At 36.3% G+C, this 14,971-nt stretch overlaps 1 pseudogene; it reads right to left on the bottom strand.

Annotated features, from left to right (window-relative positions):
* Positions 1 to 2,096: 2,096 nt before the first annotated feature.
* On the bottom strand, positions 2,097 to 3,012 carry LOC138076231 (olfactory receptor 4A47-like; annotated as a pseudogene).
* Between the last annotated feature and the right edge of the window lie 11,959 nt (positions 3,013 to 14,971).

Below are 14,971 nucleotides of genomic sequence, written 5' to 3'. Positions count from 1 at the left end.
AATAATAAAATAAAGTAAAATATTAAAAAAAAGAAAATCCTAAAAAAAATATTAGTCTGGAAAAAGACTAGCAATCAAATAAAACACACAAAATTCATTGATAGGCAATTCATGAAAGGAAAAGACATCATTTTGAATTTGTGAATAATTGCCCAAATTCTACAAAACTTATTTATTTGTAATTGAAGTATACAATGATTTGTATTTCTCTTATAGTTACTATGGTGATGTTGAGCATCTTTTCATGAGTTTTTTGGCCATCTTTATTTTTTCTTTGGAGGACTGTCTATTTAGATCTCCTGCCTATTTTTTGACTGGGTTATCAGTTGTTTCATTTGCAGATATTTTATCCCATTCTGTGGGCTATCTTTTCATTTTGTTTATGGTTTCTTTTCCTGTGCAAAAGCTTTTAAGTTTAATTAGGTCCCATTTATTTATCTTTGCTTTTTTTATTTTTTTTATTTTTACTTTATTTTACTTTACAATACTGTATCGGTTTTGCCATACATTGACATGAATCCACCACAGGTGTACATGCATTCCCAAACATGAACCCCCCTCCCACCTCCCTCCCATAACATCTCTCTGGGTCATCACCGTGCACCATCTTCATTACTCTAGAAGGTGAATCAAAAGTGTGTGCTGTTGCAATTTATGTCAAAGAGTGTTCTGCCTACGTTTTCCTCTAAACATTTATAGTGTCTGACCTTACATTTACATCTTTGATCATTTTGAGTGTATTTTTGTCTATGGTGTTGAAGAATGTTCTAATTTCATTCATTTACACTACTATATATGAAACAGAAAATCACCTACTGTACAGCACAGGGAACTACTATATAGTACAGGGATCTCTACTCAATATTCTGTGATAACCTATATGAGAAAAGTATCTAAAAAATAATGACCATGTATGCATGTATAACTCAATCACTGTACTGTACACCTGAAACTAACACTATATTGTAAATCAGCTATATGCCATAAAATTAAAATTTTAAAGTACACAAATGAAACAATTTCTTAATCAGACTTCCATCAAGCACTGGTTGTTCAGAATGTGATCAAAAAATTTTTTCCACTGAGAGTGGTAACAATTTTGGTCATGAATGGCATTTTGGCAATAGCTATAAATGTCAATGTATGGCAAAACCAATACAGTATTGTAAAGTAAAATAAAGTAAAAAAATAAATACATACATACGTACATATACCAATTGACTCAAATGTTCCACTTCTAGGAACTCAAACTTAGAAAATTTCAAAAAGATTTCACTGTATAATTATTTCTCATAGAAAAAGACCAAGGAAAACATGAGCAGTATTTAATACATCAATGTCACTGTATCTTCAAACCACAGTTAAGCAGTATGAGGAAAGAGAATGAGTTAGGTTTGTATAAACTGATATGTAAAGATCTTCAGGAGGCTGAGGAGTAAAATGCAAAATTCATAAATGGAAGCACAGTTACAAACACATTTATTTTTGCAAAGATTATTGTTTGAGTGACTCCATCTGGAAGAAATGGGAGGGGCTCTGGTTTGGGATGGATTTGGAAGGTTTATTCTACAGTACTGAATTTTGCTTAAATTTATTATATATGTATTAATATCTAGCATATATTCAATACTTTATTTAAAATTAAATATTACCCTAAAATGTCATATACAATGCAAATAACATTGAACAAAAAGGATAATCTGTGTAGCATTAAATATTTTAACTATTACAATCAAAAAGATACAATAAAAGAATATCACTAAAATAAAACTAAGAATGAGATTGTATTGAAAGTAAATCAGAAATTAAGTAAAAATTAGTGCAACTGTAAAAATTTCATTGACTAATATTATCTTTGATTCCCTACTGCATTTCAGCTTTCTAGATGCAATAATAAAACAGACATTAAAAGGTTACATTTTAGCAGAGAAACTATTATTAATACACAGACATGTAGTTCTGTTTTTAGTTATAATCATCATAAATCATTTATAGAAATGGAAAGGTTGCATCAGATTTATGAAAACTTTTACATTCCAAGGAGACTGGCCCTAAAACTACATTACTTTCTTCACTATGAATAATGCAGTTATTTGCTACTTGATAAGACATAATTTTCTCCAGAGTTTCTTCATAGCATTGGTCAAGTCAGAATTTCTTAGACTGTAAATTAATGGGTTCAGCATGGGGCTTATGGGTGTATAAAACACGCTCATTGATTTGTCAATGGGGAAGATCTTAGCAGGTCTCGCATACATGAAAATGAAGGGAAAAAAGAAGCAGACAACCCCAGTGATGTGGGAACCACAGGTCTAGAGGGCTTTCTGCCTCCCTTCCTGACTCAGATTCTTCAGAGAGTGCATTATGACTCCATAGGAGACAAGTAAGAGCAGAAATAAAATAATGCCCATCAGTCCTCCATTAGCCAACACTGAGACGCTGATGACAGGTGTCAGTACAGACGAGTTTCAATAGGGGTACATGTCACATGTAAAGTGATCAGTGACATTGGGGCCACAGAATGGGAGCCCATAAACAGTGCTAAGTTGAATAATTGAGTGCAGAAAACCTCCAAAACAGGGCACTATCAGCAGCACAACACACACCCTCTGCCTCATGATCACCAAATAATGCAAGGTCTTGCAGATGGCCACATAGCAGTCATAGTCCATCACCAACAGAATAGATATCTCAGACCACCAAAAAAATGTTCTGTAAATAGCTGGGTTATGCAAGATTCAAAGGATATGGTGTTTTTCCCAAGGAACAAATCTGAAATCAATCTCGGGGTAATAGAAGAGGAACAAATCAGATCTATAAATGATAAACAGGCAAGAAAAAGTACATTGGCGAGTTCAGGGTCTTACTGACAGTTATAGTCACAAAAATGAGCAGATTGCCCACCATAGTCAAAATGTAGAACAGGAACAGAACAAAAAGGACTTTCTGCTCCTTTGGATTCTGTGTGAGGCCCAGCAAGACAAAGTAAGTTACACTGTTCCTTGGTTCCATTTAGTGTGTACAGGAGCTGACTTCACATATTAGCAGTTTACATACAAAACAAGAGGAAAACTTTTACAATGCTCTATGATCTCAACCTTTTTTAATCTATTCAGTTAAAAGAGTATTGTGGAGTATTTGTGTGCAATGTGTCATAAATATTCTGATTACCAAGTTGAATGAGGCATAGTTCCCTACTCTCCATGATATGATACATGATGAGGATTAAGACAATTTCAGGCCCAAAGGGTATTTACACAAAGCCAAGGTTCAGTGTAAAAGCATATCAATCAAACCAGAATCAAGAAAGAAGTTTCAGAGGAGAAAAATCTTTAGCTGAGTTTTAAAAGTGAAAGCGCAAGAGAAGATGAGAAGAAAATTCCTTAAAAATGTACATCATACATGAAATCACAAAGGTGCAACACTTGATATCAATCAAGCTAATTTCCATAGTCAGTATAAGTGGATCAAACTATGACTTGAAGGTCACTGTCCTGAACTGTCTAAAATCATATTGAGAATCCTTAGGACTTTAACCTTGATATTCTTCCTTTTCCTGCACAATAAATGCTGAAGCACTTTAATTTTGTGTCAAGCCCCTATCTCTCTACTTATTTTTTAACCCTTATAGGCAACATACAATTTTGGACATCTATAGCTAGATACCAATTTAATACATATAAAAATAAATTGTAAAGTCTCCACAATATAAAAGGAGTTCCCTGTCTCATTAAATGGTACCCATCTTCCATGTAATTGCTCAGACAAAAAAACTTTAGAATTTTCTTTACTGGCTTTATTGCTCTAATTTTATTTTTTGACACACTTGACAAATTCTGTTGTCTCTACTTTCAAAATATAATAAGTTTTATTTCCTTCCTGGCCAACTTCAGTAGCTTCCTGCTGTATCTTTCTACTTTTATTCCTGCCAGGAACAACTTGTTGACCTAAAGTGGCTTGTATGACTGTTTTTGAATCTTGTTCTGATTATCTTACTCCACTTCTTAAAACTCCTGCAGTGAATTCCAATCATGCACTCACAGTTTAATACATCACGCTTAAATTCTACAGTACATTCTATAATCCTTATTTCATAGTTGAGGAAACTAAGGTTTGTATATGGGCTTCCCTGGTGGCTCAAAGGTTAAAGTGTTTTCCTCCAGTGTGGGAAACCCGGGTTCTACCCCAGGGTTGGGAAGATCCCCTGGAGAAGGAAATGGCAACCCACTCTAGTATTCTTGCCTGAAGAATCCCATGGATGGAGGAGCTTGGTAGGCTACAGTCCACGGGGTCACAAAGAGTCAGACACGACTGAGTGATTTCACTTTCACTTTCAAGGTTTGTATGGTCATATATGGATGTGAGAGTTGGACTGTAAAGAAAACTGAGCACTGAAGAACTGATGCTTTTGAACTGTGGTGTTGGAGAAGACTCTTGAGAGTCCCTTGGACTGCAAGGAGATCCAAGCAGTCCATTCTAAAGGAGATCAGTCCTGGATGCTCATTGGAAGGACTGATGCTAAAGCTGAAACTCCAATACTTTGGCCACCTCATGCGAAGAGTTGACTCATTGGAAAAGACCCTATACTGGGAGGGATTGGGGGCAGGAGGAGAAGGGAATGATAGAGGATGTGATGGCTGGATGGCATCACTGACTCAATGGACATGAGTTTGAGTAAGCTCCAGGAGTTGGTGATGGGCAGGGAGGCCTGGCACGTTGCGATTCACGGGGTCGCAAAGAGTTGGACACAACTGAGGGACTGAACAAAACTGAACTGAAGGCTTAAAACATCTAATTAATTATCCCAAGATCACATATTTTTCAATGGTAAAACCAGAATTAAATCTAAGCTTGGCTTGTTTCAAAAGAATTTAATTTCTTGCATAATAAAAGTCACACAATTGTGAAGCCTGGATCCCACTCTTCACTGTTGGTCTTACCTTGTGGAATCTTGGTCACAATATGAAGGAAGACTTCTTAAGTTACTCATAAAAATTTCAAATTCTTTATTCATTCAATATGACAATAAAGGCAAAAGGATGCAGTATTACTCCAGGATATATTTTATTTCCTTCAGCTGTCTGTCCACTTTCTTCATGAAGTTTTTTGGTTATTCAGAAGACTGTCTTAATTGCACTAAGGACTATTTAAAAGAAATTTCATGGGGCACACACATAAACACATGCATGCACAAAAATAAATATTTACCATGTTAGGACAATTGATTAAAATTATAAACAAATCCTATGTTGTGAAGGAAGATAACATTCATCTTTTCCCAAGAAACTGTGTCTCTAGTAATTTCTTTACCTACCAACTTCAAAGTATAAAAATACTATTTAGTTGTTTAGTCCTTCTCATTATACCATGGTGTAGAACAGACTAGTCAACTTGAGATTTTGAGAAACATTCTTGCATTGTTTTTCTTTTTTTAATGTAATGTTTTCACCCTAACAAAGGACCACCTGAAATTTTTATATCAGTTCTTAAAATAATATCACTTCTTTTCCCCAAAAGGGGCAAAGATCAATGGACATTTTACCCCTTCTAACGACATTTATCACTGAGTTTTGGAGCTGGACTGTGTTCAAGATTGATTCTGTCTTAATTAAATTCACTGGGATTTTCCACAAAGTTGTATGTGAAGATATTATTGGGTCAAATCACATAATTAGGGTCTGAAAGTGTAACATGGATAAAAAAAATTATTTTAGAACCATCATGATGTTATTATGAGTCAAAAATAATCAGCTCAATCATTTTGTTCCAGTTAGACTAACTAGGCACACATTTCCCAGCCTGCAACAGCAATTTTTCTTTCCTTTTATTTAATACTAAATTTATTCTACCTTGAACTTAGGTTAAGTGTATAATAATTTTCTCACTAAAATTTAGATATAATATCTAATTATTTATCTGATTTTTAAAATTACCTATTTAAAGCCAGGAACTATACTCTGAGTGAGAACACAGCAATTAATAAAACAGGGTAGAAATCATGTAAAAATTCCTTCCTGCATGGGTCTCATGTCCTCATGAGTCAAACAATACAGGAGAAAATTTAATAAAGTATGAATTGCCTTATTCACTGCTTATAAGAAAGCAAATAGGGTACTATGACAGAAATAAAGGGAAAAAATTATACTGAAAGGTTGCTGCTTCAAGCCAGGTATTATGCCAGGATTCATGGCCTCTGGAGGAGAGGATTACAATCCGGGTTCAGAAATGAGCTTCCCTGGTGGCTCAGAGGTTAAAGCATTGGCCTGCAATGCAGGAGACCTGGGTTTGATCCCTGGGTCGGGAAGATTCCTCCTGGAGAAGGAAATGGCAACCCATTCCAGTTTTCTTGCCTGGAGAATCCCATGGACAGAGGAGCCTGGTGGGCTACAGTCCACGGGTCGCAAAGAGTCGGACACAACTGAGTGACTTCACTTTCTTTTCAGAAATGAGGCTTGACTACTTGGAGCTTTTGTGTAGCAAAGTTTTATTAAATTATAATAGTTTATAGCAAGGTGTTTTATGTCTGTTAGAAAGCTATTCATCAGATAAGAGAGACACCTCAAGGCTGAGAGATTTTCACTAGACCCCTCTCCCACAATATGTGCTTTTGAGATAGGATAGCACAGGGTGTGTTTCCCCTGGCCAAAAAACAATTGACAGGAATACCGGTTTGTTGAGTCATTTTCAGCCCAAGTTTTGGGAAAAGAAAAGTTAGTCTTAGGCAGAAATATTTTGAAGAAAGGCAAATTCCAAAGGACATTCGTAGTTTCATTAACATATGGGAGACAGCAAAAGAGACACAGATGTATAGAACAGTCTTTTGGACTCTGCGGGAGAGGGCAAGTGTGGGATGATTTGGGAGAATGACATTGAAACATGTATAATATCATATATGAAACAAATCGCCAGTCCAGATTCGATGCATGATACTGGATGCTTGGGCCTGGTGCACTGAGACGACCCAGAGGAATGATATGGGGAAGGAGGAGGGAGGGGGTTTCAGGATGGGGAACACGTGTATACCTGTGGCAGATTCATGTTGATGTATGGCAAAACCATACATAATGTAATCAGTCAGTTCAGTTCAGTCACTCAGTCGTGTCTGACTCTTTGCCACCTCATGAATCGCAGCACTCCAGGCCTCCCTGTCCATCACCATCTCCTAGAGTTCATCAGACTCACGTCCATCGAGTCTATGATGCCATCCAGCCATCTCATCCTCAGTCATCCCCTTCTCCTCCTGCCCCCAATGCCTCCCATCATCAGAATCTTTTCCAATGAGTCAACTCTTCGCATCAGGTGGCCAAAGTACTGGAGTTTCAGCTTCAACATCATTCCTTCCAAAGAAATTCCAGGGCTGATCTCCTTCACAATGGACTGGTTGGATCTCCCTGCAGTCCAAGGGACTCTTAAGAGTCTTCTCCAACACCATAGTTCAAAAGCATCAATTCTTCAGCGCTCAGCCTTCTTCACAGTCCAACTCTCACATCCATACATGACCACTGGAAAAACCATAGCCTTGACTAGACGGACCTTAGTCGGCAAAGTAATGTCTCTGCTTTTGAATATACTATCTAGGTTGGTCATAACTTTTCTTCCAAGGAGTAAGCGTCTTTTAATTTCATGGCTGCAGTCTCCATCTGCAGTGATTTTGGAGCCCCCCAAAATAAAGTCTGACACTGTTTCCACAGTTTCCCAATCTATTTCCTATGAAGTGATGGGACTGGATGCAATGATCTTCGTTTTCATTTTCTGAATGTTGAGCTTTAAGCCAACTTTTTCATTCTCCTCTTTCACTTTCATCAAGAGGCTTTTTAGCTCCTCTTCACTTTCTGCCATAAGGGTGGTGTCATCTGCATATCTGAGGTTATTGATATTTGTCCCAGCAATCTTGATTCCAGCTTGTGCATCTTCCAGCCCAGCATTTCTCATGATGTACTCTGCATAGAAGTTAAATAGGCAGGGTGACAATATACAGTCTTGACGTACTCCTTTTGCTATTTGGAATCAGTCTATTGTTCCATGTCCAGTTCGAACTGTTGCTTCCTGACCTGCATACAGATTTCTCAAGAGGCAGGTCAGGTGTTCTGATATTCCCATCTCTCTCAGAATTTTCCACAGTTTATTGTGATCCACACAGTCAAAGGCTTTTGCATATTCAATAAAGCAGAAATAGATGTTTTTCTGGAACTCTCTTGCTTTTTCCATGATCCACCGGATGTTGGCAATTTGATCTCTGGTTCCTCTGCCTTTTCTAAAACCAGCTTGAACATCAGAGCGTTCACGGTTAATAAATTCACATTTAAAAAAAAGAAAAACACATTGGTTAGCTCAAGGCAGGAAGAAGGCAATGGCAACCCACTCCAGTACTTTTGCCTGGAAAATTCCATGGGCAGAGGAGCCTGGTAGGCTTCAGGCCATGGGGTCACTAAGAGTCGGACATGACTGAGTGACTTCACTTTCACTTTTCACTTTCATGCATTGTAGAAGGAAATGGCAACCCACTCCAGTGTTCTTGCCTGGAGAATCCCAGGGACGGGGGAGCCTGGTGGACTGCCATGTATGGGGTCGCACAGAGTTGGACACGACTGAAGCGACTTAGCAGCAATAGCATCAGCAGCTCAAGGAAGAACCAGGTGTCTTTATTTGTTTTTAAATATAAAGTTATTTATTTTATTTGGAGGCTAATTACTTTACAATATTGTATTGGATTTGCCATACATCAACATAAATCCTCCATGGGTGCACATGTGTTCCCCATCCTGAAACCCCCTCCCTCCTCCCTCCCCATACCATCCCTCTGGATCATCCCAGTGCACCAGCCATGTATAATATCATATTTGAAACGAATCACCAGTCCAGATTCTATGTATGATACAGGTGTCTTTAATTTTGTGTAGAAGGGGAAAAAGAAAATCTGCCAGGTGCAGTTTATTTCCTCCTGCCCCTTGGGGACCTCTGGCCTTCCTGCCTGTTACCCTCTCAACACTATGATAATGTAATTGGAGTAAATATTTTCTGAAAGGTGGTGTTTAAGTTGAGATTCAAACACCAGAGAGTGGCTACCATTGGAATCACTGTTACAGACAGTAAAATATAATTAATTATAAAATTGTTTCACTTTGAAGATGATATGATCTATATGTAGAAAACTCAAAAAAATTTCAAAGGAAATCTTTTACAGTACTTTATATTTGTTTTCTTTAAGTGGTAAGTGGTTGCACTTTTATGTTACTCTTGATTTTTAACAAGAAAGATTTCAGTCTTCCAGTGCTGAGTCTAATGTGAGCTATGGAACTGTTCTATACAGTTTTTATTATGTTGAGGTACACTGTTTCTATACCCAGTTTCTTGAGAGCACTTTTTATTATGAATGAATGTTGAATTTCTATACTATTAATGAACAACCCAAAGATCAAATATGTTGCTGAAAGATATTACAGAAGACACAAATAAATGGAAAACATTTATTTTCTGGACTGATGATCTGGACTATTTAATATTATTAAGATGTCAATGCTACCTAAAGTGAATCTATAGATTCAATGCAATCCCTAATAATTTATTAGGGATATTATAAATTATAAATCCCCAAATATTTTTTGTACAAATAGAAACCTTCATCCTAAAATTCATATGAAATCTCAAGGGAATCTAAATCAGCAGAACAATCTTGAAAAAAGAACAGATTGGTGGATTTCCTATTCCTGATTCTATAACATATGACAAAACAGTGGTGATCACAGCAGTGTGGCTTTGGCATAAAGACAGACATATAGGAGAGAGTAGCCAACATGCAGGGTAGGAAAACCCTGAGATCACTTCCTTCCATGGGGATACCACTTTTCAAGTGGCTAACGCAGGAAACACAAGAGATGCAGGTTGTATGCCTGAGTCAAAGAGATCCGTAGAGTAGGTAATGGCAACTTGCTCCAGTATTCTTACCTGGAAAATCCCATGGACAGAGGAGCCTGGGGGGCTATAGTCCATGGGGTCACAAAGAATCAGATATGACTTGAGCACACACACATAATAATAATATAGAGCAATTACTAAAGAGAACAACGTGAAGACTAGCAGGATAATCCCCTACAGCAAAAGATATGATATAAAGAAGGAACCACAGCAAACAGGTAGGAAGAGTGAAGACACAATATAGTCAAGACCATGCCCCCAAGTGGGTAAACCACACAGGATGGCAATAACAGTTGTAGTTTCTCCACAAGAAATCAGGAGTCTGAGCCTCACTACAAGCTCTGCAGCCAAGAGTCCTGCACCAGGAAGAGGGATCCTCAAAATATTGGGGAGAGCTGGAAGACAGCTGTAAGAAGCAGACTCCAACGTCAAAGAACACACATGCAAATCACACAGGCTCCAGCCTCCAGAGGATAAACAGTATTTTGAAAAGAGCTCAGGTAGACTAAGGTGACAATGATGATGATAAAAAAAAAAGTAATCTAGGTTTGATGAACAGAGGCCGAATTGAAACACCAGAATTTGGTTCAGGAAAATCATGGCCCCTTATCTAATTATCAGGTTTCCCTGGTGACTCAGATGGTAAAGAATCCGCCTGCACTGCAGGAGACCTGGGTTTGATCAATAGTTGGGAAGATTCCCTGGAAGAGGGCATGGTAATCCAATCAAATATTCTTGCCTGGAGCATGCCATGGACAGAGGAGCCTACCAGGCTACAGTCCATGGGGTCGCAAAGAGTCAAACATGATTGAGTGACAGCACACATCTAATTACCTGGTGTAAAGACTTTTTGGGCCCCTCAGTTGGTGCAGTGGTAAAGAATCCATCTGCCAATGCAGGAGACACAAGAGATGACGACTTGATTGCTGAGAAAAATAGATTCCCTGGAATAGGAAATGGCAACCTGTTCCAGTATTCTTGCCTGGAAATTTCATGCACAGAGCAGCTACAGTCCATGGGGCTGCAAAGAGCTAGACAGGACTGAGTATACACACACATTTTTTTCCCCAAATCCAGAGATTTTTGAATGAATGAATCTTCTTGTATTATGGAATAAGATTCTTGCAATATGACCACACATAGGTGATATAAGTCTTCATTCCAACATTTCTATGAAGGATCTGAAAAGGAAATATTTAATTCACTGTACTACACACTTCCAAATTATTAATTAGGGGAATTCACACCTGGATACTGCAGTGAAGATGGTTGGAATCAAGGATTAACCACCTATTCTATTATGTAGGAATATGGAAACTAGATTCAGGATGAAAGTTCTCTGCATTTTAGTTCTCAAAGTCCTTCCCTGCCTCAAGTTTATAAAGATAATTATCTTTAAGCATTTTAAAGTTATTTATTTCACATTTATATTTATAACCCATATAGACTATACTCTTTAAAGTATAATGTGAAGTGAAAATACACTTTCCTATCATAAGGATAAATAGGGACTTCCCTGGCAGTGTAGTGGTTAAGACTCTGTGCTTCCAATGCATGGGTACAGGTTCAAAACGTGGGTGAGGAACTAACCTCACCTCACGAGGCTGTGCCTTGTGGCACAGCCAATAAAAATAAATAAATAAATAAATCACGATTGTTTTTTAAAAAAATAAATTTTCCCAGTACATATAGTGAATAACCATTTTCTCCCATCCCCTGAAACACCATTACTTCCAGACACAAAAATCTGTATATTTATCATTCTGTTTCTTAGCTTTCTCTTTTGTTCAGTCAGTGCACATATCCATGAGCCAATAGCATAGTGTCTAAATTACTAAAGTGTTTCAGATACTATTGTAATATCTGAAAAAAAAAACTACTTGAAACACCAACATTCACTTTATTATATCAGATTATTTCAGTGGGTCAAGAATTTGATCCATTCATCTGAATACTTCTGGCTCCACCTCTCTCAAGATGGAAGTTAGAAATTATCAGACTGAGGTCATCTAAAATATTATTCAATCCTCCATCTAGTACCTAGGCTTGGAAACCTTGAAATGGCAACTGAAATAGCTTGTACCCCTTGAGATCATAAGGGTCAGTCCCAATCTGATAGAACTGGCATCCTTATAAGAAGTGGAGGGGACAAAGAACTTTCTCTTCCACAAGTGCACAGAAGAAAGGCCATGCAAAAACAGGGTGAGAAGGTGCCCAATGCAAGGTAGAAAGAGAAGATTCACCAGAGACTAACCTAGCAATTGCCTTGGTCTTGGATATCAGCCTGAAGAACTATTAGGAAATAAATGTCTGTTGTTTAAGCTCCACAGTCTATAGTATTTTGTGATGGCAACCCATGCAGACTAAGGTGACAATGATAATGATAAAAAATAATCTAGGTCTGGTGAACAGAGGCCTGAACCAAACCACCTGAAAATTCAACTCAGGAAAATCATGTTCCCTCATCCAATTACCAGATGTAAATATTTTTCAAATCTGGAGATTTTTGAATTCACATATTCTTGAATAAGGTGTATGCAATATGACCACAAACAGGTGGCATAAATCTTCATTCCAACCTTTCTCTGATGGATCTGATACCATTTAGCTTGTGGATAGGAATTCTCAATTCTCTGAAGATGCAGATGCTTTCTCAATCAAATTTTACTCAAAATACTAACTCAATGTAGTTTTTACCAGGCTAGCTTATTGAAATTTAATCTTAAAATACAGATGTCCATCAGCAGATGAATGGATAAGAAAGCTGTGGTACATATACATAATGGAATATTACGCAGCCATTAAAATGAATACATTTGAATCAGTTCTAATGAGGTGAATGAAACTGGAGCCAATTATACAAAGTGAAGTAAGCCAGAAAGAAAAACACCAATATAGTATACTAACACATATATATGGAATTTATAAAGTTGGTGATGATAACCCTGTATGCGAGACAGCAAAAGAAACTTAGATGTATAGAACAGTCTTTTGGACTCTGTGGAAGAGGGAGAGTGTGGGATGATTTGGGAGAAAGGCATTGAAACATGTATAATATCATATATGAAACGAATTGCCAGTCCAGGTTCGATGCATGATACTGGATGTTTGGGTCTGGTGCACTGAGACAACCCAGAGGGATCGTATGGGGAGGGAGAAAGGAGGGGGGTTCAGGAAGGGGAACACGTGTATACCTGTGGCGGATTCATCTTGATGTATCCAAAACCAATACACTATTGTAAAGTAAAAAAAAAAAAAAAGAGAAAGAAAAAATACAAATATGAAAAAATAGACATAGTCCTGATAACAAAATAGCAATGAAGCAGTCCTAGATTTTTAGATAATAAAATATATTCTAAATCAAATGCACACAATTAAATTGTGTGTTAAATGGCACAGGAATAAAGACATAAATGGAAGCTAGTGAAGGAATGAATTTGATGCAAACACATGCCATATTTTGTAATACAAAGTTAGGATATCAAAGCCATGGGGAAAAATAATTATGCATCTATAATAATGACAATCTAGGAAAATAGGTAAAATGTAACCCCTACTTATCTTCTTATATCAAAGGAAAATGTAAACAAAATGTAAACATAAAATGTAAAACAACAGAAAGACAAAAAATTAAATGTTGAAAACTGTGAAGAATATTTTGGTAACAATGAGATAGACAAATTCAAGACATAGAGGCAAAAAAATTAATAGAATCAATTATGTAAATATAAAATATTTATGCAGCCCCAGAAATATTCTGCACAGTATTAAAAAAATTTTAAAAGAAATCACAAGCAAGAAAAATAATAACCAAACACAGGGTAAATTGGATAACTAGTGTATAATTCAATCATAAAATCAGTATGGAAAAGTTGCAATCAAATACACACAAAAAATTCAAAATAGGCAATTCATGAAAAAGGACTGCAAGTCATTTAAACATGGGTGATACTCAAATTAAATTATGTTTATTGAATACCAATAAAAGTATACAAATGAAAGTTTCTTTAATCAGATTTTCATATACCATAAATGTTTATCAAGCCCCCACAGTAGTTAAAAGCACAAAAACATTAAATTGGCAGTTTGAGGACACATGTGGAACTTTCCAACCCTATGTACTTCCTACGCTCCCCTTTACCCTGTGGGGGAGGGACGTGCTGTCTCAAATAGGAGTTGCTCAGAGAAGGGTTTTCTCAAATTCTTAGTTATCAACAGGCGGTACAATTAACAATACTTTATGTATTATTATAAATACATAATATATTTAAATATAAATATATTTGCCTAATTACAGTTTGCCTAATTAGATATGGATATAAATAAAATATAATAAAGGTATACCTAATTCTATTTATAAATTTATACTTTATTAACTCGTATATAAATTATATATGTATGCTATATATATACATATTGAATATATACCATATAATTATATTATATATATAATATATATATTGCGGTAATATATGTATGTGGCTGATATTAATTGGTATAGATTGGTGTGCTGTGATGGTATGTATATTATATATACTGTATAATTATATTGTGTATGTGTGACATATTTTATTATAGTACATTGGTTTGTGTTGGTTAGTATTAGTTGTGTGCATGTTGTATTGCTGCAATAATATTAATTAATATATTAATTATAAAGATTAATTCAAGTATATTAATTTATATATATTATATGTCAATAAATTTATACTTATTGCCATATATAAATACATTATTTAGGTATATCTGTATACCTAAATGAGATAAGGAGGTTATACATTTATTATTTAAATTTATACAGAGACCTAAACTAAACATTAGACCTAAATTAATATATCCCTAAATTCATGTCATTAAAACACAAATTTTAAAAATTTTAAAAATTAAATTGACAACTGCTTGACAATTCCTTTGCCATAAAACCCCCGTAGGTGTAATTGGGGTAGCCAGACCCAAAAAAAAATTAGTTTTATGGCAAAGCGGCCCCCTAGAGTGGGTCCATCTTCTCACTCAAGCTACAAAAGCAGTGGCTTCTTATCCAGGGCTGATAGCTACT

The sequence above is a fragment of the Capricornis sumatraensis genome, chromosome 3 (assembly GCF_032405125.1).
Source record: "Capricornis sumatraensis isolate serow.1 chromosome 3, serow.2, whole genome shotgun sequence".
Classification (NCBI taxonomy): domain Eukaryota; kingdom Metazoa; phylum Chordata; class Mammalia; order Artiodactyla; family Bovidae; genus Capricornis; species Capricornis sumatraensis.
This window is presented reverse-complemented; position numbering and strand designations above follow the sequence as displayed.